A 22,815-nucleotide genomic window follows, 5' to 3' on the forward strand; every position below is an offset into this window, starting at 1 on the left:
ATCTGTCTACTCTTTATACTAACTTCTGTGTGATACTGAGCAAGTCACTTAACTTCTCTGGGTTCTGCTTTCTTCTATAGAATAAAGGGGTTGGACCACATACTCTCAAACACATTTTCTGGCTCTGTACATTTCTTTTATCTTGGTTATAATACATCCATTTACATTGATCTTAAAGGCCATGGCTCGTCATCTTACTTTCACAGGCATTTAGCTTTTTATTCTTCACTGCCTATCACCAACATCAGGGACAGGCAGACAGACAGACAGATGAATTTTCACTGTCTCAGTAGGTTCTGGAGGCTGGGAAGTCCGAGATCTGCCTGGCTTGTAGACGGCTGCCTTCTCGCTGGGTCCTCACGTGGCAGACAGAGGAAGCTCTGGGATCTTCTCCTCTTCCTACAGGGACACTAATCCCATCATAGGGACCCACTCTCATGACCTCCTCTAACCCTAACCACCTCCCAAAGGCCCCACCTCCTACTACCATGAGGTTAGGAGTTAGGGTTTCAGCATATGAATTGGAGGGGAACACATTTCAGTCCATAGCAGTCAGCATATACAATTTCTAAATTCTTAATATATGAGGAGGCAAAAGTTGCCACGAGAAACAATATGGAATAAGGGAAGGGTACTGGCGCCACACTGCCTGAGTTTGAATTTCACTTCTGGCTCTCACTAGCTCTGGGACTCTGTTCCTTATCTGCAAAACGGGGATGTTACAAGGATTAAGTGAATTAAGACAAAGTGCTTGGTGCGGTGCCTGACACAGTAAGAATTTTTTAAATGTTCGTTACTGCTCGGCTATTGAAGCACCTGTGCTGAAGTGGTCCCATCCTAAGAGCTGCAGGAGGATTAAAAAGATAAAAAGAAAGCTGTGCATGGAATACAAAAGTGGGCTCCTAGGCGCATAAAAACATGACGTGTGTAAAAAAATTTTGCAATAATAATGAAGGCACTTGTCTGCAAGAGAATGCTCCTACGGGAGAACCCAGTGTTTAATTTCTGACTTCCTAGTAACGTCAGAGAAATAATCTTAGGTACAGTGGTTTTCCAAGACACGTCTGCAATGTTAAAATTCAGGTTCTGAGAATGTGCCCAAATTTGGATGCAACTAAAGGATATATTGTATTGTGGGTTCTTACATCCTATAAAAAATTCCTATAATCAGCTTGAAAGTTTGCATTCTGGATGAACAAATTTCACATACTCTCTAAATAATCCAGTAGGAGTGGGTGAGGGCAGGCAGGATGTCAGGGACGGGTTGCAGGTGTTCAGTTAGAGAAGCTCATCTTAGCCTTGAGGACACTAATGCAGTATTGTCCTAACATGGCCAAAACACTTGCATGGAAAGGAGAGCATTGAGTCAGCAGCTACAGAGTTTTGCTTCCATCAAAAAATGCCTAGACAGTAGAGGAATGCTAAAATTCTTGACTTTATTTTTCTTCATCTAACTGGTTTCATAGAGATTTGGTACAACTGTGATTTCTTTATACTTGAAAGCTTTCTTCACTTCAAGAGTCAAGAGTAAACTCTTCACTACTTTAAAAATCCTGCTCCCCTTCTGATCGATTGGAGAGATTTGAAACTATAGGGGAGAGTTTCTGGAATTTTCGCTGACTTGTGTGATGCTCCCTATTGTGTTATATAACCCAGGTCAAATGTTCATGCAGGGGCATAGTGTCCATCCAAAGTTTTAAAGAATTACTTAGGATTTCAAAATAGGTATTATTCCACTTAATTGTGACTTTTTAATTTATTGGCGCTTTTTTTTGTATATATGCCATTGCGAAGCATTTTCTACAGTCCAAGTCGAGTAATAATGTGCTATTCTTTGAGATATGTGTAGCACACACATATTTCTAAAGGTTCTGAGCTATTTCTAAGTTTCCTTTCCCTCTTGGACCCTTCTTTTCCAACTGTTCCCACTGTTACTGCCCAGAAATAAAGTCAGGGCACGTAATTGGAAAATACAGGCGTCTGGCTGCTTATTAACTCATTAGTACAATGATGAATGAATAGCTTCCTAAGTAAAACGATACCCAACTGCAGAATAAACAAAGTCACAGGCAAATGGCTCATTTAAAAGTCATCACGTTACAACAGGGCCTCTTTTATTAATCTTTTCTGCTGAGGGAATTTTTTGCACATCAGCCATGGTCTTTTTTAAACTTATGTATCTACAGTAATTGCAACTATTTTAGAAGCAAGTATGGAAGAAGCCAGAGAATACAGTATCTTCCCCTCAGCATACAACCTAAATTCCTAAAGATATCACTTTAGGAATTAAGACAAACCTCTTAAATCTAAAAAGAAGACACCCAAAGCAAAGATGTCTATAAGTGAGCTGAAAAGACAGCAAATAGAATAATAGAATGATCCCTGGGAATTAGGAAGACACTTGTCATTTAAATATGTATTTGAAATATTTTTTTCCTCAAAGCCCATTTTGCTTTGTTTGACCGTATTCTTGATTGACACTCATGACCCACACTTAGGGTAGTTCATTCATTGCCTAACCCAGAGCTTTGCATGTAGTAGATACTCAATAAACATCAGTTAAGTGAATAAAGAAATTGATGAATAAACAGCTCTCAGATCCCACTTCCAAAGCTCAAGTTCCTCAAACTGTGATTTTGTGACTACTTATTCACGATATTAGAGCTGGGGTCTAGCATGGGGGTTATTTAGAACGATCATTTGTTGTGCATTCATTCAACCAGAATATATTGAGCCTAGTATGTGTCAGGCACTGTTCAAGGCTCTGAGATACAATAGAAAAAAAAATAGATGAAGACCATGCCTTCATGGAAATCAGGGTCTAATATGGGGAAACAGGCAATGGACAAATGAATAAAACACATACTATGTTAGGAAGTGATAAGTACACAGGAGAAAGCCAATCAGTAAGGAGGAAGAGAACGTGTTGCAGGCAATTTGAGATAAGGGATCTCTTTTTTAATGGCAGGGCAGTTTTATTTTCCCTAGGAAAAATAAAAGAACACTGTGTTTATTATTAAATAAAGTCTGCAAAGAGTATTAAGATACAACAAGAGAGAAGAATTGGGTAAAATTGAAGAATCTCCCAACAGTCTGGGCCTAACCCTCCTCATCCATCTGTACTTATAAATCTTGAGTTACACACCAGCTAGGAGCTGCTCTCTCTGCCACATTTGGTGCCCCATACATTTGTCAATTGGGCCATCACCTCTCTTGTCATTCATCAAACTAAAGCCACATCTTGGTGATGAGAGTCTTTATCCAGAAGAACAAGTCGACCCCTGCAATACTGAATTTTTAAAAAAATTTCATCATGGGGCGGGCCTGGTGGCATAGTGGTCAAGTTTGCGCGCTCTGCTTCAGCAGCCCAGGGTTTGAGGGTTCGGGTCCCAGGCACGGACCTAGCACTGCTCATCAGGCAACACTGTAGTGGCATCCCACATAAAATAGAGGAAGCTTGGCACAGATGTTAGCTCAGGGACAATCTTCCTCACCAAAAAAAAATAAATGAGTAAAAATTTCATCATGATTTAAATTGTTTTGAGAGCCGAAACTTCATTAGACCCACAAAGTCAATGCTTTTCCTACTTAGAATTATCCAAGAATAAAACCTGAAAGCAAATTTGTCAAACACAAAGGTTTCCTTTTAAATGCGCTCAACCACTGTTTATGCAAAAGCCATACGATTACGGCCTGTCTTTTGGAAAATGAGTGGGATATTTTTCTTCTTTCTCTAAAAAGAAGCAAATGAAAGAAAAGAAATAACCAACAAATATTTACTGAAAACCTGGCATAGTTTTAGTAAGGTGCTGACTGAAAACTAGAGAAAAATGTAGATTTGGGAAGTTTGAATTCTAGTTCTACTGCTCATTGAGTAAACTTGGGCAAGTTACTTAGCCTCTGAGCCTCAGGCTCCTCCTCTGTAAAATGGGCGCAATACCTTCTCTGAAATGTCATCATAGGGATTGAATGAAATATAGACTGTTAGGTGTCTGGCACATAGTAGATAGTCAATAAATGACACTGTACAGGCCTGTGAGTGCCAACTACACACTTACCTGTTGGACCTTTCCTCCAGGGCACTAAAGGCCTTGACTTGGGCTACGATCCTCAAAATCCAGACTGAGGGGCCAGGCTGAACCCCAGTATCCGATGTGGAGCCAAAGGCGCAGTGCGGCACAGGAGCCAGGTGAAGGCAGCCTCTGGAAGTGAGGGACTAGCCAGAGACCCACAAGAGAAGGCAGAAAGCAACACCAAGGTGAACAGTCTACAGTGGTGACCAGGCAGATCGCAGAGGGCGGCTCAGAGAACAGAGCTGAGGGGGGCTCCCTGAAACAGACCACGGGGAAGGGAGGATGAGATGAAACCTACTAAAGGATTCGGGGCCAACTGAGGTCAGCCAGCCACAGTGGGTGCTGGGCCCAATCATTGAAAAGCAGGCTTCTATCTTGGAGAGATTTGCATTTCTAATTTACCTGCAGGCAGCACCACTCCGGATAACGCTTACTCCTCAAATCTGCCTTCAGTGGCAGTTAAATTCAGACAATGTGATGCTTGTTCTCTGAGTACAAATTACTAGTGTTGAGAGCCCGCAGAGCCTGAGCCACCCACCCAACTGAAAGTCTTCCTTGGCGGTGCTGGCCCCTGACTCCGAGAGGCAGAGGGACCTCAGGGTCAGGAGTCCAACCGCCCACTCAGGGCAGAGATTCCCAGCACTGCAGGATCACAGGTGGCGCCCAGCCTCTGCAGGGACACTCCTGGTGACAGGACACCCACCCACTACATCACAAGGAAACCATCCCGTAGGTTAGCAGCTCCGAGTTACACAAAGCCCTCCATACATCACTGTGGAGTCTGCACTCTTATAAGCCCCCACGCCCCTTGTGGTGGTCCTAGTTTCACGCACCAGCATTTAACACACCTAATCTCTTGAGGACAACTCTCCGGGTCACTGGCTTCCAGCGTCCCTTTACTAAAGCTATTCTTTTGAGGACGAAACATCCCCATTTCCTTCAACCACTGAAGTTGGCCCTGAACACTTCCCATCCTAATTGCTCGCATCTTGACATAGTTAAATTTGCAAACATGCATCTTAAAATGTAGCCGTGAGACTGAACACAGTCATTCACATACGTTCTGAATACATTGGTCCTGCGACCGCCCTTATCAAGAACATTCTGATTTATTTCATATACTATATTTATATACATATATATATATATACTATATAGTATATTTCATATACTGTAATGCATTAGCTTTTGGGTCCACTGCATGACACTTTCGGCTCCTCTTAAGCTTGCCATCAATAAAATTCCGAATTTCCTTTTTTTAAAAGATCCTGACTACTTTTTTCACTTTACGTATATGCAGTTTCTTTGGTTAAACCTACATTTCCCATTGTTAAGTCCATCATTCTCTCTTCTCAGACCTTTCTGCATCCTGCTTTTGAGCTTTCTTTTTAAGTTTTTCTCATTTTAAAAATTTGATAAGAATTCTTCATAAATCAGCCAAGGGATTAATAAAACCAGCTATCAGTTCATAACCAACCGCAAGGCCCCGTGGTGCACAGCAAGAGACCAGTAAGTTCTTTAATTAGATTACAACTGCTATTGTGTTAATAATGTTGAATGTCATGATTACTGATATTATTAATCAATATCAATTGATCATACTGTTGATAATGTTATTACTGTCAGTACCCGTCACAGACATATCGGATACATTTACTCAATATCTACCATCTTATTCCATTAATTGACATTTTAATACAGTTATTTCGCTAGTTATGAACTTGCCCATGGTAAGGATACACACCTATTTGAATTCAAGTATATACGAGAAACTTTGTAAAATGTTTCGCTGAAACCAAATTCCACTCTGCCTATTAGCCCCAGAAAAAAGCACATGAGGCCAGTGCCCACCCCCAGTTCCAACGCCCTTTACAACAGGAGGTGTCAACTGGCGCCTTCCCCTTCTTGGCCATAGAAGGGGCCACACTGAGTTTCTTGACAGGTCTTTCATCTCAACCATGGCCGTGTCCTTTCTGGATGCAGTGGTGCCCCAGGCAGGTGGAGAAGTGTTGGGTCTATAGTCGGTCAAGGCTCATCCCACCTTCCCGGCCTCTTCGCCCACTCATGGCAATCATCTTCCCAAGGCCCTGCCCTCTCTCCCTGCAGTACAGCTTCCACAGAATCTACCGCCCTGCCAACCCCAGCCCAGTCCCATCTCATATGATATGAACTTATTTACTTATTTGTTAATCTCCTGCCTCTCCCATTAGAATGTCAGCTTCATGAAGAGAGGACAAGGACTTTTGGGGGAGGGGTCTATTTTGTTCCCTAACTGTATCCTTAGTACTAAAAGTAGTGCCTGGCTTGTTGTGGGATTTCAATAAACCTTTATTAGATGAATGAATGGAGATCATATACTTGAGAGGATTCATCTAGACTCCTGTTGGAATGTCTCCTGACTTTTTGTTATGATGATAGAATTTCTCCAACACCAGGGACCCTAATGGCAGAGCAGAGCAAAGACGAGCACCAGAGCCTGGGTATAGTGCCCTAAGGAAAGGAGGATGCTTATGATTCGCATACCATACAATTCAGTGACTTTTAGTATACTCACAGAGTAATGCAATCATCACTGCAATCAATTTTAAAGCATTTTCATCAACCCCCAAAAGAAACCCTGACACAATCACCCCATTCACTCAACTCTAGGCAACCTAATTTACTTTCTCTATAGATAGATTTGTCCATTTCAGACATTTCATATAAATGGAATCATACCATATGCTGTTTTTCATAACTGACTTCTTTCGTTTGGCATAATGTGTCCAAGCTTCATCCATGTTGTAGTATGTGTCAGTACTTAATTCCTTTTCATGGCTGAATACTACTCCATTGTATGGATACCCCACATTTTATTTTTCCATTCATCAGTTGATGGACAATTAAGTTGTTTCCATTTTTGCCATCATGACTAATGTTGCTATGAACATTCATGTACAAATTTTTGCGTGATGTACGTTTTCGCTTCTCTTGAGTGTATGCCTAGGAGTGGGTCATATGTTGACTCTGTGTTTAACATTTTCAGGATCTACCCAACTGTTTTCCAAAGTAGCTGCACCCTTTCACATTCCCACCAGCAATGTATGAGGGGTCCAATTTCTCCCCATTCTCGCCAACACTTGTTATATTCTTGGATGCTTCTTTTCAGTCTCATGGTTTATCTTACATTCCTCATAAATTTTGCATTCTTTTACATAATATAAAGGATTCATCTATTGAATTTATTTATTTATCATCAGGAGAAAAAAGGAAACCAAAAGTTGGGGAGCATTTGGATCATGCCTATTCACTTCAGAAAACTGAACTGCATTAAAGAAAACTGCAGAAAGCTAAAGCCGTCAGTTTCAGTGTTCAGAGTTTCTCTTCTCTGTTTTGGTGCCTCAGCATCTTGAGGACCAGGACGCCCATAACCATGTGGGTGGAAAGAGCAACATTTCTCTGCCTGCTTTATATGCTATGCCAGTTTAATCGCTAGAGGTTCCCTTGGATGACGTCAAACTAGGGAGCGTTTTTAGGCTTCCGCAGATAGAAATGTCAAAAAATACATCTTCATGTACACAGTGAACTAAGATGGTCTCTGGTCCACTAGCTTCTCTCTTAAATTCTTGGAGATCTAAGACATTGTCAGTGAACTAAGAAGACTGAGGGTATTTTTCTTTATTTTACCCCCAACACAATGATTTTCATAACATGAAATGAACTTAGAGTTACAAAAAACTCATAGTTCCCCATCAACTCTTTGCATCCATTTGCAAAACTTTCTTTTTATGGAGGTGATCTTCCCATGTGTAGGAAAAAACACTTAGCTTTGTGTTTAGCTTAGCACTGGCTCACTATGAAAGTTTGGCCTTGAAAAAACCTTTGTGACCCATTCTTCCTCATTATTAACTTTATTTATTTGAATTTTCAAAGGTTTCAGTCAGGGGTTTTTTTTGTAGTTTTTATTTGCTTTCCATGAAGAAAACAAACAATTCATCACCAGCCAGCCAGCAACTGCCCCTGGCTGAGCCCAAAGGATATGCTCAGAATGCCTTTTTTTTTTTTTAAGTCAACTTTCAGAAGCACTTTTCGTTTTCTTACAAATTTCCTTAAAAAGACAAGTTTTTTCAAACTACTACATTTTTGTCATGAAAATTCCAGAGGCTTTAAAAGTAGGGTGCTCTTGGTGAAGGCTGCAGTGGCTGCTAGTGCCTGCCCAGGGTGGAATGGTGTGATGGAGCTGTGTGTGTCACAGATGGGTGCCCAGCTCTGTACATGATTTTTTATTGGTTCCAGTTGCTTTTGTGCTCAATAAAGCCTTTGCATATTTTGTTGAAAAAAATTATCAATTATTTCACCATCAAGCCCTTTGCAAATCAAGATATATTCACCAATTTCATCAGCATAAATATAGTGAAAGAAAAGAAATTAACAGCTCTGCTTTCTGTAGGGTGAAGAAAAAATAGCCAGTGTTAGCAGTTAACTACTGCTGTATAATGAATAGTCAGAAAATGCAGTGGCTTAAAATAAGCAGCGTTTATTCAGCTTGTGATTGTCTATGTCAGCAATTCAGGCTGGGCTCAGCAGGGCAGTTCTTCTGGTCTCCCTCACGCGTCTGTGGTTAGTTGCCAGTGAAGCTGGATTTGGCTGGGCTCTCTCACTTCTCTGGGGCTGCAGCCGGGACAACCAGGCTGACTCAGGTTTGATCCACTTGGTCTCACATCTTCTAGCAGACTAGCCCAGGCTTGATCACCAGGCTTGACCAACGAGGCAGTGTTCCCAGAGATCAAGTAGGAGCATGAACGACTTTCTGAGGGCTAACTATTGAACTGGCACATTGTCACCTCTAGATGTCACTTCACAATCATATTATAAGGAGCCTGGATACAGGGAGGAAGGAGGGCTTGTGACCGTTTTTGCGATAGACCACAACCTAATTCATGACTGTTCAAGAAGAGATTAAGAACCCATTAAAATGTATCATGACATTGTATTCTGTGATTGCACAGCTTTTTAAATTTATAGCTTACATTCATCTTTTAGACCTAAAAGAGATTAACCATATTCTATAGCAAAGGACTTTATCAAATTTTCTCTTTTGATATGAGTTCCATGTATCTGACAGTTCTGAATCTTCTCTTAAAGAACTTGCCATGCGTTTTTGTGTGTTTCCATTTTTATCACTCTTAGCCAAACTTCCTGCTTTTTAGTTGAAAAGTAATAATAAGGTAGATTTTCCTTCAAAATTTGTGTAGTGGCCTTTTCAGTGTCACTGCAGTCGTGATTAGTTCGTGCAATTTTTATCTTACACAAGAGATCCCATAGCTTAGGATTGTTTTCACATCCACAATAATTAACTCACCTTTTAAATAAGCCCCTAAGAACATCTGACATCTTTTGGATTAACAATTACTGTTTATTATGAATTCACTAGCTGTAATTCACTAGCAGGTATGTATGTTTTCAAGCTGGTTTCAATCGTTGGCTACCAAAAAATTAAAATTATTGTATTTTGAAAGAGAAAGAAAGAAGGAAGGAAGAGAGAGAGAGAAAGAAAGAAAGAGAAAAAAGGATGGATGTGGAGAAATAGGGACTTTTATACATTGTTGATGGGAATGGAAATTAGTTCAAACACTTTGAACAGCAAATTGACAGCACCTAATAAAGACACACACCTATGGATAGCAATTCCATTTCCAAGTACTTATCCTAGAGAAATTCTCATATACATACTAAGGAGATATATACAAAGATAGTCTTTGCATTCTTTCATTCATTTATTCATTCATTCAGAAAATGTTTATTGACATATACTGTGTCCCACCTGCTATTCTAGGTATCACGGATATTGCAGGGGACAAAACAAAAATTCTGTCATCAGGGAGCTTACATTCTATGTCAGGAGGATGACAGAAAATAGGCAAAATAAGGAAGGAAAGTACATGGCACATAAATTAGTGATAAGTGCTGTGAGGAAACTAAATCAGAGAAAGAATAGGAAGTATTGGGGAGGGGATTGAAAAGTTTAATAGGATGGATGAGGATGTTTGCATTGAAAGTGTGACAGTCAGAGCTGCTAGACTTAGCAAATAAAAATACAAGACACCCGCTTACATTTTAATTTCAGATAATCAGTGAATTTTTTTGAGTACAAGCATATCTGATAAAATATTTGGGACATTCTTCTATGCAGTTACTCATTGTTTATCTGAAATGCAAATTTAACTGGACATCCTGTATTTTACCTGGCAACCCCAGTGACAACTGAGTAAAAACCTGAAGGAATAAGGGAGCAAATTAAGTGGACATTACGAGAAGGTTGTTGAATGAATGAATGAATAACTGGGGGTCCAGCATGCCAGGCAGAGAGAACAGTGAGAGCAAAGGCGCCGGCCGACTGTCATTGTGAAAACTTAGAAGTAACTAGCGTTTCTGTGGGAGGCAGATAAACAACCTGTGGTCTATTTGCACCATGGAATCAAATGGATGGACTAAATCTGAATGTGTCAATACTGGCAAATCTCAAACACTCTATGTTGAATGAAAAATACCTTGTGAAAAGATAAACGTTCAGGTTGCATTTCTGTAAGATTTAAAATCACACAAAACAGTCTATATTGTTTATACTACATTCATATGTAGTCAAAGGACAAAAACAAAAAAACATGGGAATAATATACAGCAACTGTAGGAGGGTCTCAACTTCTGGGGTGGGAAGGAGAAAGGATGAGAGGTGTCTGTCTGTCTGTCTCTCTCTCAATGAGAAAGGCAGTCCACCATTTGCAATGACATGGATGAGCTCGTTATCCTAAGTGAGAAAAGTCAGACAGAGAAACACAAATATTGCATGCTATCACTTACATGTGGAATCTAAAAAAGCCAAACTCGTGAAAACAAAGAGAAGAACGGTGGTTACCAGGGGCTGGAGTTCAAGAGTACAAACCTGCAACTAGCAGATAAATTCATGGTGATTATAATCAACAATACTGTGTTATAAAGTTCCAAGTTGCTAAGAGACTAGATCTTAATCGTTCTCACCACAAAAAAGAAACAATAAGATGTGACAGAAGTGTTACAGGGATAATCAAATTACAAAATATAAATGTACCAAATCAACACATTGCAGCCCTTAAACTTACACAAAGTTATATGTCAATTATATCTCCATTTAAAAAAATAAGAAGGGCAGTCTAAAACAAATAAGGCAAAATATTCAATCCTAATGGCAGTTTTACGCTAGTCTGATATATTTTCTGTACTTTTCTGAATGCATGTGATGTTTCGTCATTTAAAATATTGTTTAAAGAAGGACATTAAACTTTTAAGATAAAAGAATTTTAGGTACTTTTGTATTATGAGGAACTCATGACAGGAGGAAGTAACTTATGAGTGTGTAAGTATTTGATCTAGCAACAAGCCTGTGCAGATTCTGGTAGGTGACAGACATTGGGAGCAGAGCTCATGACCTAGCGTAAGAAGCTGTCTGTTCTAATTCTGAGCGCCCCACAAGTTTACTGGGGGATCTTGGGCAGGCCAGGGACTCCTCAGTGTCCCTTTCCTCCTCTGTCCAGAGGAGGAGCTTACACAGCTGTCAACCCTCCCAGCGCTACCGTGAACCATGAGTAAGAACACAGTCACTCAGGCCCCGCACGTGTCCTGGGAACGAACCCTCAGGGTATTTCGTTTTGTCTAATTTGGAACCCACCTTGGATTTCCCACTGAACCGAAATTGAACAAATGTCTAAAAGTCAGGCTCATTTCCTTTTTCTCTCTGCAGACCTTTTCTTACTTAAAATGGAATTTAATTTAGACTCCCAAGAAATGGAATAAAACGTGAGGAGCTCTGCATCACATTAGTCAGTGCTGTTGCTGACTTGCTGAGTGGTCCAGGGCTGCAAGGCTCTGAGCAGGCAGAAGGAACCAGAAGCTCACGTATGGCATGGATATGCTACACAACGCATCTGGGGATGAGATGGAGCCACCCTTTAGGGGTACATTCTGTGTCTGAACGTCATCCCAGGGGCATCCATATAAAGCAAACGACGTACCCGCAATGGCTGAGTGAAGTTGCCTCCTTAAACGGACTTCAGTCCCCTCTTAAGTTGATCATAGATGAGCCGGGTGAGCACTCTTTACAAGGAGAGGGCACACAGTGCACTCACATAACAGGGATGGCGCCAGGACACCATTATTTAGGACACGGATAGTCCCTTTGATTTATTTGCAGGACGTGCTCACCTGGGATCTCAATAAAGCTCCTAACACTTAGGTAAAGGGCTTCAACCAAGAATCGACATCTAATGTTGTGGGCAAGGGGATATTGTATAGAAAAAAGCTGCCAGATTTCTTGTCCTTAGCCTATGCAGAAATGCAAATAAGAATATTCATAGCACCTATTTATTTAAACACATGCTCTGTGCCCAACTCTATATACGGTAGGCAATGTGATCCTCACAGTGACCCTATGGGTAGGAAACCAAGACTAAGAGGAGGTCAGAACTCGTTAGCCTGAGGTTACACAACTGGTCCATTGTTGACCCGTGGTTCAAACCCAGGCAGTCTAGTGCCGTGGCCGGTACTCCTAACCACCATGACTATGGCTCCCGGCGTCTTTGGGCAGGAAAGTGGATCATGACATCAGTTTCAGCCTGCTGTGTGGACAGATAAGGAAGGCCCCGCCTGAAGACTCAGACTGACCCTTTCAAAGCCCTACAGGGATGAGGAGCAGAATCAGAGATGGGACTGCGCAAACCACTAGGATTATGGTGAAAATAGGGAGAATCCTGAAGTAACTGTTATAAAAGTACATAACAAGGATTACGCCAGGTTAGCAAACTTGGGGCTGGGAGTGACTCAGCGGTGCCCTGTCATTGGACTTGCCCTTGGAGAGTGCCTCCTTGTGTCTGCAGAGCTCTGCTTGGGTGGGGGTGATTTTGATGGCCAGGGGCAGCTGGGGGCAGGGATCAGCAAAAACGTCCCCCAATTGAATGTTATCCTTGGTGCTTCCTGCTTTCTGTTCCTTCCTTGAGCTCTCCCTCCACGCATCCCCTCCACCAGAAACTGACCCTGAGATTCCTCTCGCTGTGAGCCCTTGATTGACCAATTTCTGCTTTTACTCAAAATGAAGCCTCAGTGGAAAGAACACCCTATGGAGACCTTGGAGACAGACTCAGATGCAAATCTGCCTCTTTCTGGGTGTGGACTTTTGGCAAGTTACTTAATGTTTCTAACCTTCAATTTCTGGATCTATACAATGGGAATGAGTAACACCTCCTGTGCAGTGTTGCTGTAAGGACTATGGATCGTGCACAAAATGCGCCTGGCACCACTCAATAAGTAATAGCCATTATTATTATTACCTGATCCCAGTTTAGGTTATAACTGTTTCCAAGGGATTTTTTTTTCAATTATTTTATTGAGGTCATAATGGTTTATAACATTGTGTAATTTCAGGTGTACATTATTATTTGTCAGTTTCTGTAGAGACTGCATCGTGCTCACCACCAATAGTCTAGCTTTTATCCATCACCACACATATGTGCCCCTTTCCCCCTTATGCCCACCCCCCACCTCCTTCCCTTCTGGTAACCACTAATTGGTTCTCTTTGTCCATGTGTTTGCTTATCTTCCATATATGAGTGAAATCATACAGTGTTTGTCTTTCTCTGTTTGGCTTATTTCACTTAGCATAATGCCTCTGTGGTCCATCCATGTTGTCGTAAATGGCACAATTTTGTCTTTTTTATGGCTGAGTAGTATTCCATCGTATATACCACATCTTCTTTGTCCACTCCTCTGTTGATGGGCACTTGGGTTGCTTCCATGTCTGAGCTATTCTGAATAATGCTGCAATGAACATAGGGGTGCATAAATCTCTTTAAATTGTTGATTTCAAGTTCTTTGGATAAATACCCAGTAGTGGGATGGCTGGATCATATGGTAGTTCTATTTTTACTTTTTTGAGAAATCTCCATACTGTTTTCCATAGTGGCTGCACCAGTTTGCATTCCCACCAGCAGCGTATGAGGGTTCCAAGGGAATTTTCTTTGTAAAGAGCACAGGAGGCATTCTCTGAAGACTCTAAAGGTACTTTCCTTTCTCTCCACTGTATAGTCCCTCTTCTACTGAGAACTCATGACCAAAATTGTCCCCAGGCGCCTGGTCTCTGCTTAGGACCAGCTGTTCAGACCATAATGTTTATTTGCTCTGTTTTGGATTTTTGAGAGTGAAAAAAGGAGTGAGGTAGGAGAAAAGACCTGTGAAGATCTTCCCAAGGCCACACTAGAGATGGTAAAAGAATACAAACGAAGGAAGAACCTTAAGCTTCTGAAACCAACATCCAAACAATGTAACGTTTACTAAGCAGAGGTGAAGAGGAGAGATGGAAGGACATCCATTTCACGATAGAAATTACACCTGCTGGATTATTAAGTGCTCTGATGAGACCTCAACGAAGGCTCTTAGGAATCTTCAGAACACAGCACAAGTAGTCCAGCAAACTGGCTTTGATGTGGGCATGCCACCTCGAAACTGGCCCCCGCTCACTTATGAGAGACACACCCACTTACAGTTTCAGACTGACTATAATTTAGGCCGCCTTTATTAAAACGATTACATGGAATTGTATATAAACACTGGTCAAAGGCTGTTTTCTACCATCATGGACGATTCTCCTGTTTTTTATTAGCTGGATAGATTTAATTATAAAGCTCTATTGGGTAATTATCACAATGCTTGGCCAAAAGAACGTGATAAAGCAAAATTAAATACACTGTGTATAGATTAACAGTTTTGAGGACTTAGAATAACACAGAAATCTTCAAACAGAAACAAACAAAGCATTGCCATGATCCCTCCCCTTGAGGAACCCCCGATCCAGTGAGGAGTCCAGGCATATGCAGAAATGCTTATAATCAAGTGCTCTGTGTAGAGATGCATGGGCTATTTCAGAGCGCTCAGAGGGGTCCTCTGGGAAGCCTTCGGGAGAATGAGACGTCTGAGCTGAGGGTGAGGAGCGAGGGGAGTTTGCCAGGTGACGGGGACAGGGGAGGTCTGTGCAGAGGGACACCGTGAGCTAGCACAGGGACTTGCATGAGCATCTGCTGGGGGGAAAGCCAGCAGGGACGAGTTAGCGGTGAGGCTCAAGGGCGCTGTTTATAACCAGGCTGTAAGCAAAACGAGGAGGACGGGGACCACCTCAGAATCTGTTCCCTGTCACATCCCAGCCCCAACCGGGGTCTGTTGCTGCTTTCAGTGCCGGGAGTTGATTCCAGCCCCTAGTGACCCTGTGCACAGCTGCGCGGAACCCTGCCTGGTCTTTCTGCACCATCCTCTCACCTTCTGGCGCCACATCAGACAATACTCTGCTGCTATTCACCGGGTTTTCACGGCCAATTTTTCCGGAAGTGGGCAGCCAGGTCCTTCTTCCTAGTCCGTCTTAGTCCGGAAGCTCTGTTGAAACCCGTCCACCACGGGTGACCCTGCTGGGATTTGAAATCTCAGTGGCAGAGCTTTCAGCATCACAGCAACATGCAGCCACCACAGTCTGACAACCGACAGATGGGTGGTTTGGTTCCCTGAGGGAGAAACAGACCCAGGCCACTGTAGCGAGAGCGCCAGTCTTAACCACTGGACCACCAGGGCTGGCAGCCAGTGCCTACTGATGAATATCTGCCAAGGACCTTTCGCTTTACCCTGGGACAGGAGGAGATTTTTTTTTTTTTTAGAATGGAGCAACATGGTCATATTTCATTTTTGAGATGGAGGCAACTGGTTCGGAAGGATTTCCATCAGAATTAATTCTTGAAACCAGAATTCTACATGTGAGAAGGTTCATTCATTCTTTTTATCCATTTTTCTATGAATATTTATTGAATGAATATGTGCCAGGGACTGTTTTAGGCTCGGGAGAGTCAGCAATAAACAAAATGGACATAAATCCTTGCCCTCCTGGGAGGGACAGATAATAAACGAAACACGCAAGTGCATACGGTGTAGAGGCTGTGAGGAGGTGATAAGGGCAGCAGAGGAAAATAAAACAGAAGGGATTAGGGATGGGGGGCAGCAGCCGGAGGGTGAGAGGGAAGAGTTGCTATTTTTAAGGAAGATGGTCATAGATCACTGTGATTTTTGGCATTTAAAGAATTGAGTGACAGCTATGAAAAAAAATTAAAACTTCCTTCCATGCTGTCTACTGAAAAGATGGCCAGAAAAGACTAATAACATTTGAGCAAGGATCTGAAAAAGATCTAGGCTTGACTGTGCCTGGTATCTGGGGAAGTGCAATCCAGGCAGAGGGAAGTGCAAAGGCCCTGGGGTGGAGTGAGCCTGAGGAGTTGGGACCACAGCACGATGGTCAGGGTGCCTGGAGCAGAGTGAAGAGAAAGTGGTAGAATAGTGGTACTCAGCAACCAGCAGCATCAACATCCTGGGAATTTGTTAGAAATGCCAATTCTTATACTCCAACCCAGACCTAGGAATCAAACTCTGGGGGACACGGGGCAGACCAAGCAATCTGTTTGACAAGCCTTCCAGGTGATCCTGATGCTGGCTTAAGTCTGAGAACCACTGCCTTACAGCTGGGTCCTGGGCCCTCTTTTCCCCCTCCAGTATCTTTCCTAGATGAGCTCGTCAAGGTTTAAATGCCCTCTATGCACAGGCATTGCCAACATTTTTTATTTTCCACTGAGATATCTCTTTTTGAGTTCTAACCTTGTGTAGCTAATCTGCATCTCAACAAATAACCTAACCAGCTTCCTATTTGGTGAGTCAGAAGCCTAGGAACTTGCTACCCTGAACTCACCTTATTTATAAGGAGAATTATAATGAATTCTTTGCCATTATAATTTGGGGTAGGTCTGAGTTTTATTTGGTGGCAGGAGAAATCATCACATTACAAGTCATCACTTGATGACAGCTTCCAGCCCCATCGCAACTCCAAGACACTGACTTGCCTTTTCTCCCTGAGGCACAGGGGGCTGTGTTCTCTAAAATCCTGGGGCTCTTCCTCCCGAGAGGGCGAGACATTCACGTTGCTTGCTTGAGAGACTGATGGATCTGTGTCGCCTGCACACCATTAGAAGTTACAACCGAAAGAGGAATTCTTGCTGAAAACTTTTTCCATTCAATTTCACAAATATTTCTGTCTTAACTCCCCTTTCGTAACGAGGCAATGGACCAACAAATAAATCACAAGTATTGAGTTCCAGCAGACAGATACCTTGCTAGGCTCTATTTGTAAGGGATACGATGCCTCCAAACACTTGACATGTGGAAGGCAAGATGAAGGAGGTTGCTAACACCACCTCTGAAGTCAGACTGCCTGAGTTTGATAACTGGCTGTTCCCTACTTATCATCTGTGGGATCTGAGATGGGTTATAAAACCTCTCTCTGTTCCTTAATTCCCTTCCCTCTAAATGGGGTTAATAATAGTATCAACTCATAAGGCTGTTGAGAAGGTTAAATGAGTTATTGTATGTAAAGCACATAATCAGCATCTGGCACTTGCTAAGTGCCAACTAACTGTTAACTATGGTTATTAATGTATATTTCTGAGTAAATAAACAGAGAGGGGTTGGTGAAAGACCTAACCTCCGGACTTGAGTGTACTTGTAATGTACACCAATTTTATACTATGGTGCTCACTGTAATACAGCTGCTCCCAGGGGCTCCAAATTACATTAATTAGCTTGCGATGTTTTGATTGATTCTTGTCTGTGTTTCAGAAAGACTTGCCCTGGGTTTCTGTTGCCGTGCGCTGAAGCGGTCTAAACCAGGATTCCCAACCAGGAAAAAATAATAAGCAATAATCTAATGTAATGAGAACATAACAAGATTATAAACTATAGCTATTAAAAAAATGACATTGCTATTTAAAAAAATAACAAAATAAAACATAGCTATTAGATGATTTCTTCATATACCCGGGGGACCATGGTTTTAAGTACTTACTCTCAGGCCACAAGAGGAGATGAAATTCTTTCTCTTTCATTGAAGTGGTTCACTATTGGCCTTTCATTGACCTGGGAGTAAGGCGAAAAAAGGATTGGGTATAAAAATATAATGGGGTTCACTTAAAACCAGTCAAGTACTTTAACCTGCCCCAGAGGGGGTCTTTCTTTATCCTTGAAATCTGATTGAATATGGAAGGAGAAGAGGCCAGTGTTATTCCCTAGAAAGACAGGAAATGGAACTTAAATCTACATCCATATGCTGCAGGTTAGGAACTAATGTAACAATACAGTGTACTGTCAGCTCCCAGGTCCCAGCCGACTCCAACTGTGATCCGATCCATAATTAATAGTTGTATATAAAGTGAGTTCGTGGCCTGCTCACTGTGATTGCCAAGGTTTCATTTGTGTAGTACGTGGTGGTCAAGCGTGGAAGATAAGGGCTCAGACTCTTAATAGGATGACTCTGGGTTCAAATCTATGAACAGGGTTGCCTCCGCCTGTTAATCTTTTTTAAACCCCAAGTTTTTCATCTGTAAAGAGAAATAAACACAGTTTCCGCCTCATAGGAATCTTGGGATGATCCCGCTAATGAACATTTGGAAAGTTCTGAGCACTGTGCCTGGTACAGAATATGTATTCCTTATAAGGTCAACTATCAATTATTATCCATGGGATGGTTCTGGAAATACTTAATATGTGTTAAATCCATACTCTTCATAAGGCTGGAGATGGATATTATTTTCAGGTCCAATTTAAAGGTGAAGAAATGGGCACCAAAAAGTTCAGAGACTGTTCAAGGTCACCCTGGGCCTTGAACGAGGAGTCCAGGACTGTCTGATGTTGTGGCTCCCAGGAAGGGGCTGTGCAGGCCAGACTCAGATCTGCTCCCACGCTGGCGTCTGTCCTCAGCTGGGCAGAATCACAAAGGCATGAGGGGATCCATCTTTCTCCACCAACAGTGGTACTCTGGCTAAGACCCAAGCTGAGCAATCTTCTCCTAAGTGCCCCATATATTGCCTTGAGCTTGTTAGGAAAACTGTGACTTCAGATCCCAGAGTTAAGAACTTGGTACTTTTCATTAGTGTAGTGGCTATAATTTTTGCTCTGCAACTTTGGATATAAAAAACATCACATTAATTTACTTCTCTAAACCCAATTAAATCTGACTACGTTCTCACTCACCAAGGTAGCAGGGATTCACTCATTCTTTCCTCTCCCCCAGCTCACATTGCCCCTCAAGACAGGAGAAGGGTCTCTTGTCATCAGTGCAACATAGTTATCACTGAGATGCTCCGTGTCCAAGAACTTGAGGTCCATTTTAAAGCAAAGACCATCCCTTCTGGTCAAACCCCGAGATCCTTTACTGTGCCTAAGACACACCTCTTAGAATTGAAAACCCCATCCAGCGTCCATATGGTACCCCATCAGATGGCCCACGCCCTCTGGAGACACTATGTGGACAGATTATGGGTCTCTCAAATTCTTTCCTTCTTCTTGGGGTGTTACCACCTTCTCCATCCCTGTCTCCATCCTCCATTTCCAAGCCTCAGAGCGCCTCTCCTTGCTTTGAGAGTTCAGCTCTTTTCAAACAAAGCTCCTCAACCCTGTGAGAGAGGCAAGGGGAGCCCCAGGGCTCGAGGTCTCAAAATCCCGCTGGCCCTCTGGAAGGACAAAGGGAAAGCTTATCTCCTTCTTTCTGAATCTTCTCTAGCAAAACACAAAGGGGAACATCCAGAAACAACGCTGCCATGTTTCTTTTTTCCATTAGAGCTTCAAAAAGTATTAAGCTCCAGCTGAAAATGGAAACGCTCTATCTTCTTTCCTCACAACTGCATGTTAGGGCTGGCCGATGGACCAATGCTTTGCAAACGTCCTTTGATTCTTTACACCTTTGCAAGTAACTGCCTGAATTCTCGTGGTGGAATTGGCCGCGCCTCAGGAAACAGACCATTACAGAATTCTGACTGCTAAGCTTGTCATCTCTCAAACCCAAGGATCATCACTGGTGAAACAGAGAATATATTTCCTTCATATTTTCATTAACTTCCAGATAATTTGTTTGAATTTTCTCTCATTCATCAAGTTTTACTATGGCCTATTTCTCTCAGTACTGAAATTCTTCAAATAAAGCTTTTCTTCCCTATATTTTTATCCATTCTCAGTCTGGGCCCCAAACACAAAAGGCTTAGGGGTAAAGAGATCCTGTGTCAGGTACTAGCCCAGGTAGTGGGAAAATACTGAGAATAAATCATATATATGCTGATTCATTTAATCCTCAGAATAACCCTATGAGATAGGCAGTGTTATTATTCCCATTTCATAGATGAGAAAACCAAGGTACAGAGAGGTTAAGAAACTTGCTCAAGGTTATACAGCTAGCAGGTGGCTGAGGCAAGAGTCAAGCCCAGGCATTCTGACATCAGTCTGTGCCTGTAACAGGCAGCTGTGAATTGTGGGTAAGCATTAAGAAGGAAATAAACAAGATAATGATAAAAGGAACACCTAGGGGAGCCCACTTCCCCCGGTGCTGACCAGAGAAGGTTATCTAGGAGGCAGTGTTTGAGCTAAAACCTAAAGGATGACAAGGAGCCAGCTATGCAAAGGGTGGGGCTGGGAGGTGGCTGAGCATTCCAGGCAGGAGGAACAAGAAATGCCAGAGCCAAGAGAGGGAAAGAGTCGTTCAAGAGCAGAAAGGTGGCCTGTGTGGCAAAGCATAGTGAGGGACGGGGAGATTAATGTGTGATGAAGATGGAGAGGATGCTTCAGGAGCAATGAGAAGCCATGGACAGTCTTTAAGCAATGCAGTGACATGATCTGTTTCTACAGTCACTGGCTGCTGGGTGGCAAGCGGATGAGTGAGACCCTGGAATATAGAGGACCTGGAAGAGGGTTAGGTGGCTGGAGGGTAGAGGGTGACAGGGACCTTGGTGGGCTCGGTTGGCAAAAGATAAGGCTGGATGGCTAAGGAGGGCCAGGTGCTCAGGACATTCTGCCATCTGAAGAAGTGTGGACTTTATTTCTAAGAGCCAGGAAGCCTGAACGGGTTTAAACAAGAAGTCCCATGGTCACATCTGAGTTTTAGGAAAATCACTCCAGCTGGTGTGGAGAATGCATTTGAGACACAAGACTGGTGTCCCATTAGGAGGCTGCTGGAGAAATCTCGATAAAAGGTGATGTGACTGAAAGAGGATGGGGGCAGGGGGAGCTCATCAATGAAGGTTAACCTGCACCAGGCACTGTCGGAACAAGTTGGCCAAGGGGCTGCTCTCAAGGAACTTTCCAGAACTCTTTATGAGGACAGGCTTGGCGATAACTTGAATGCGAGGAATGAAAGAAAGGAAGGGGTTGAAACACCCCTTCATCTCTGTTTCTGGCTTATGAGAGGAGGAGGGATGCTGTTCAGTAAGATGGGGAACCTGGAAGAGGATTTGCCCGTGGGACAAGTTCAGTTTAGGACAAATTGAGAATTCCAGTGGCCAAAGGGAAAAAGCAGCAGGTGGAAGTAGACGGAATCCAATGACTTCTCTAAGAGGGGGAACTAAATGATGGAAGAGAGATAAGAGGTCTGCACCTTTCGTCACTCACCCCCTGCCAGGTGTCACAGTCAAAACAAATCAGCACTGGAAACAGCCTGCTTCCAAAGGAATGATATTCCCGCTGAGGGCCGCAGAACAATTGCATCATGAAAGAACGGGGCTTTGCATTAGAACCATCCGCAAGGACTCTGAAAGTACAGAAGCATCCTATTCAGACTCCACTTCCCGTTACTCAGACTCAGAGAATCAAGTCAAGTCCCCCAGCCCCCATATGTGATTGCCACAGCTTAAAATAAGACAGGTGTTCATTATCACAGCTGTTCACCTTTTTCTCCAACACTCATTGTACAGGGAGTTTCCCTTCCATTCACTAGGAGACCTCTTGAACTGTCAAAATTTTTCCCCAGAGATCCTTAACAAAGATTACACGATCTGGGTCTGGAAAGATGGATTGGAAAATAAGATGTGCAAGATCTCTTTTTATTACTAAGTTTGTAAGTTTTCACTCCAGCCAGTGCCCTGGAAATAATGGTGCCAGATCCACCAGCGTCTCCTTCCACTGTGGTGAGAAGACAACCAGTCTCTCCCTTCAACAGTGGGTGGATGGATGGGTGGATGGGTGGGTGGATGGATGCGTGGAGGATGGGTGGGATGGATGGATGGATGAATGGATGGGAGGGTGGATGGATGGATGGGTGGGTGGATGAATAGGTGGATATTGGGATTCCAGCGATGAGTGAGTTCTAGAGAAAGATTTTACCTCTGAGACAGGCAGCTTTTCCGCCCTCGCTAGGCGGGTGCTCCTGTCTGCTTCTCCCTTTTATTTTATCCACCGTGTTTTGACAATTCGTGAAAAAAATGTGTCTGGGGCAAATTGAGCTCCTGAAGCAATAAACATTTAGACATACAATGTGAATTGAGTTATTGTTCTTGCTAGCGATATTCTCCGAGTTTGTTTCTCTTTTTTGGAAAGAGAACGTGTCAGCCCGATTTTCTCCCCCCGGTCTCTTGAAATGGAAGTCTCCTTTTCCCAGTAATTGTTGCGAATCCTTGACAATAGCCTCATGACTAGGTCATCTCGCAGGAACTCCCATTTCCAAAGAGTTGAGGGGAGATTAAAATTCAAGAAAATTGGATTCGATCGGGAAATACGAGCTGCCCCTTCAGCCAAGTTCAGCCAAGGTAGCCTCCTGCTCGGGCTCCCAGGGTAGGCGCGGGCTGCCCGCGGTGCATCTGGGCGGGTTTTGTTGCGGGGGAGGGGGACCCTCCGTTTC

The 22,815-nt window shown here is 42.8% G+C and overlaps 1 protein-coding gene across 11 annotated transcripts in view; it reads left to right on the forward strand.

Annotated features, from left to right (window-relative positions):
• Window positions 1–22,815, forward strand: part of FRMD4A (FERM domain containing 4A) — a 584,597-nt gene that overhangs the window by 350,580 nt on the left and 211,202 nt on the right. Inside the window, exon 1 of one of the 11 annotated variants that reach the window (XM_070500881.1) lies at window positions 22,638–22,723. The exons of the other annotated variants lie outside the window; for them this stretch is intronic. The gene's annotated coding sequence lies outside the window, so the exon portion shown is untranslated. Of the gene's footprint in view, window positions 1–22,637; window positions 22,724–22,815 lie in introns of those variants that run through there. 11 annotated transcript variants of the gene reach the window in all.

This window comes from Equus asinus, chromosome 29 (assembly GCF_041296235.1).
Source record: "Equus asinus isolate D_3611 breed Donkey chromosome 29, EquAss-T2T_v2, whole genome shotgun sequence".
Classification (NCBI taxonomy): domain Eukaryota; kingdom Metazoa; phylum Chordata; class Mammalia; order Perissodactyla; family Equidae; genus Equus; species Equus asinus.